This window comes from Lycium barbarum, chromosome 6 (assembly GCF_019175385.1).
Source record: "Lycium barbarum isolate Lr01 chromosome 6, ASM1917538v2, whole genome shotgun sequence".
Classification (NCBI taxonomy): domain Eukaryota; kingdom Viridiplantae; phylum Streptophyta; class Magnoliopsida; order Solanales; family Solanaceae; genus Lycium; species Lycium barbarum.
The window spans coordinates 114,968,423-114,973,330 of NC_083342.1; positions in this window are offsets into that span (position 1 = coordinate 114,968,423).

The following is a 4,908-nucleotide window of genomic DNA, read 5'->3' on the forward strand; positions in this document are numbered from 1 at the left end:
TAAAGTTAGAACTTACTGAAAACTTACTAGAGCTTTAGTGACAAATTTAAAAGTGGAACACACTCTTTTGTTGGTTTTAAACATTTCTCTTGTTTTTTTCCTTTTTCATATCAAAGCTTCATAATGGCAAACTAGTAAGAAGATATAAAGAGAAAGAACTCCAAGCTAAAGAAAAGAAAAAGAACAAATATGCTTGTAAGATTCCTCGAATAGTGTTTGAAAGAATCTATGGTATTGACTACATTCTCTTTAGGCATTTTATATACTATTAATTGGTTGTTTTATTGGTTTCATTTAGGACCTGAAAAGGAGGGAAGATGCTATAGCAAGAGGTAGTTCTCTAGTGTAACATTCACAAGTTTTGTAAATATCAAATTCCAGTCCATTCTATTACCTGCAAAGAAGTACTACATAGTCACAGGAACAGAGAGCTACTGCGACATAATGGATGTCTCTTTCACTTTCAAATTTCTTATTTATTGGACTATTTCATAGGTTTTTGCCAACAAAGAGGAACAAAAGAATGAAGGAAATTGAAAGGGATGTTCATGCCTCAATTAGAGGTATTATTGATAAAAGAGTGAAGGCAATGAAAGCAGTAAATTTATTTCAACAACATTCAATTCAATTTCAATTTACACTTAGTAAAATTTTAACAAATAGCTACAAATGCAACCTTTAACAATAAATATAAGTAATCTACTAATTAAACTACAATTACAAAGTAATGTAACTAATAATGATAGAAATGAGATTGAAAAAAAATGACAAAAAATTACTTACCTTTAGTGGCAGCGGATAGCAAGGACGGCGACGGAGGATAGGCAGTGGTGGGGATGGGGCGTCGGCGGAGGGTAGGGGTGTGGTGGGGGTGGGAGTTTTGGTATAAAATTAGGTTTTGGTATATTTTGGGGTGAGAATTGCATGATTGATGTTGGGGGAGTATATTAAATTTTTTCAATTTTATTATTTCGACCGCATGCGGTCAAAATAATTAAGTCAGATTTGACTTAATTTTTAACCGCATGCGGTCGAAATATCTTTTTTCTTTAATTAATTGTTTTATTTATATAATTAATTTTTTTAAAATATTTTTTTTCATTTATTATTTGTACAAAATTAAGTTTCGACCTCATGCGGTCGAAATTTTATTTCCCGTTTAAATATCGACCACGTGAGGTCGAAATTAAAAAAAAAAACTGAAAATTTCAACCTCATGTGGTCGATTTTTTTCGACCAAAAAGTGAGGTCGAAATTATTTGGTCGAAAAACCCTGTTTTTTTAGTAGTGACATATAAAAACTAATTATTCTGAAATTTTTAAAATAGGAATTATCGGAAATTACAAAAATTGATAAGGAAATATATATGTATTATCCTAACCATGATTGGACTTTGATTTGGCTAAGCAAATCTCAACCACATGACACATGTCCCCGTCCAAGTAGGAATTTGGGAAAAATGGAAAAAAGAGAAATGGAGAGGAGCCCAATCCTAGGCTAGCACTGCTTATAAGGAATATTTTTTTTCAACATAGAAGCAATCGACTTCGATTATAAGTCAATGGTTTTTGCTTAAAATTAAATAAACTAAACTAATTAGCTAAACTAAAGTACAAAGGTTTGACAGTTAATAAATTAATGTTTGGCTATTAAATTTTCTATTCCCACGGGCCACAAGTTCCACAATAGAAATATACAGTTAAGAATAGGAATCTGATCTCATAACTTTTCAGGTTGGATATATTTGGCTATTCAATTTTCGTTAAGCACTGACTTTCTAACTCCCTCGCAGGGACGGATCTATTAAGCGTCGTGGGAGTGCCACCCCACCCGCAAGCTTCGCCCGAAACCCTATAGATCCGAAACCCTATCTATAGATACATAAATACAGAACCTATATAGAAATAATTAAAGTGGCACACTGAGAACAAATTGAGTCCTTGGTGTCAGCGGCGAAAGGCACTCCTTTCCTCCGTGAGGTCGCGGGATCAAATCCCTGTGGCTGCATTGGCGCAAATTGACATTACCAACGTGACTTTGTACAAAACAATTCCCAAGTGCTTTATATTCTCTTTTCTTATTTCTATAAGTATTATTGACTTAGTTTCAATTAACAATTATTGTTGATTAATTTAATTTATTAATCTTTGATTTTTTTATTTCTTAAAGTTGAAAACATAAGTTTCCCTCTCTTCTCTTAAAAAAAACAACGGAAAAGGGTCAAATATACCCCCGTACTATCAGAAAAGGGTTAAATATACCCCTCGCTATACTTTGGGTTCAAGTATACCCTTCCCGTTATATTTGGGTTCAAATATACCCTTATTTTATACTTCGAGTCCAAATATTATCCTTTCTCCGTTAAAATTATCCAAGGTGGACATGAGATATGACGTGATACTGACAACTTCACCTCACCACCTCCGTTTATATTCTCTTTTCTTATTTCTATAAGTATTATTGACTTAGTTTCAATTAACAATTATTGTTGATTAATTTAATTTATTAATCTTTGATTTTTTTATTTCTTAAAGTTGAAAACATAAGTTTCCCTCTCTTCTCTTAAAAAAAACAACGGAAAAGGGTCAAATATACCCCCGTACTATCAGAAAAGGGTTAAATATACCCCTCGCTATACTTTGGGTTCAAGTATACCCTTCCCGTTATATTTGGGTTCAAATATACCCTTATTTTATACTTCGAGTCCAAATATTATCCTTTCTCCGTTAAAATTATCCAAGGTGGACATGAGATATGACGTGATACTGACAACTTCACCTCACCACCTCAACCCATTTACCCTTCTCTTACCATTCTTCCACTACTACCATCCCCTCCCCTCCACAACCTTCGCAACCATTAGCAATGAAATGATTTTATTATACTTCCAGAGGGAGTTTTGTATACGGTAAAAACCGGATAAGCGTAAACCAGTGAGACAAGGAATTGGGGGAGAAAGGCATAAGAACGTACACGGAGACTTTCGTTCTGGACCGGAGGGACGTCTAGACCGAAACCAAGGTAGGATTTGGTCCGGTTTCTCCGTCACTGAGTTGGTCGAAGCCGTTAGTCCGACTATACGTGGCCATTGGTCCAGTAGAGCCGTTGCGCATGAGCCACGCGTCAGTAGCGTCCTACCATGGTCAACTACCAACCATGCGTGTGTCAGACCATACGGCCAACCTAACCCTACCTAATCAGCTCAGAGTTGTCCTTCTTCCTTTTATTTTAATGATTTATATTGTATGAAGCCCATGGAGGCAACATTATAAATAGGGCACGTCCCCCTCCTTTAGAGGGGTTGGGTTCTTCATTTTTAAGAACACTTGTAATAGCAAAATATATATACAATCTCTCTCAAATATCAGATTCGGTCCATAACAGTTGTTTTCATTTCCATTGTATTTCTTCGATCAAGTATTGTATGTCGTTTAGCAAACTCTCACGCCCACAGCCAATCGCCAATCATTAATTGCTTTGCTACGAAATGTTCATACACTTCATTTCCCTATAACATATATTGAGATCCGAACACATATCCTATACCCACTCACAAATTCAATTGATTATCCAAATTTGGGGTAAACAGGTTGGCGCCCACCGTGGGCTAGGATAATAGTGGTCTTTGGTCTTGATTTCTATCGTATTCATATTCATCAGAATCAAAAACATCTCTTGTTCGTCTCTGCTAGAACGGACCAAATGGCTGACATCGAACAATCTAGTCACGTCAACAACACCGAGATTGTGGTGGAAAATGAAGGCAGCGGGCCACGAGGATTGCCAAATCCCGCTGACCCAAACCCCGTTGATTCGAGGGAGGGCCTCAACCGGCAAAACACCGTGGACCAGGAGAATGCCGCCCTACCGGCCACTGATCCTCTAAATACCCACAATTCTGTTACTTTGTCCCGGACACAGGGCCGGAGAGAACCAGATGCACCAAAAGACAATGTTAACTTACGTTTAATTTTTGAAATGCTGCAGGAACAAAGAGCGGCAATCTCCGAGCAAGGAATCGCGATTGCCCGGTTGCAAAGCGGAAAAGATGAAACAGAGCCGGAGAAGACAAAGGGTGTTGCTGAAACCAAAAGGGATGAGGCACGAATGGTTAAGAGCAACGGCTCCGGACCTGGTTCTTCCACCGAGATTCTGAAGATGCTCGAAACTTTGGTAAAACGGGTGGACTCAACCGAAAAGAGGGTCGAAACATACAACTCTCGGGTGGACCAGATCACGGGGGCTCCGCCTTTACTGAAGGGGTCAAATTCGAAGAGATATATCCAACGGCCTTTTCCTCCGAGCGCAGCTCCGAAATTGATCCCAAAGAGGTTCAAGATGCCGGATATACAGAAATATAAGGCACAACGGACCCACACGAGCACGTGACCTCATACACCTGTGCTATATAAGGCAATGATATGGAGAAAGATGAAATTGAGTCGGTGTTGTTGAAAAAATTTGGGGAGACTTTGTCAAAGGGAGCATTGACGTGGTACGATCATCTGCCCGAGCATTCGATCACTTCTTTCGAAATGCTCGTCGATGCCTTCGTAAAATCTCATGCCGGTGCCAAAAAGGTACAGGCCGCAAGGCGGACATCTTCCGTATAGCCCAAAGAGACAATGAGTTGCTCCGAGAATTCGTCAATCGATTCCAAAGGGAACGAATGGAGCTCCCTCCGGTTCCCGAAGAATGGGTCGCACAGGCTTTCACGAAGGGGCTCAATGTTCGGAGCTCGACGGCTTCGTTCAAATTGAAGGAGAGCTTGCTGGAGTACGAGGTTGTGACATGGGCTGATGTCCATAACAGATACGAGTCAAAGATTTGGGTGGAGGATGATCAATTCGAGCTCCCCCCGGGGCCAATTAATACGAGCAGGAATTTTGAGAGACCAAAGCAAGGTT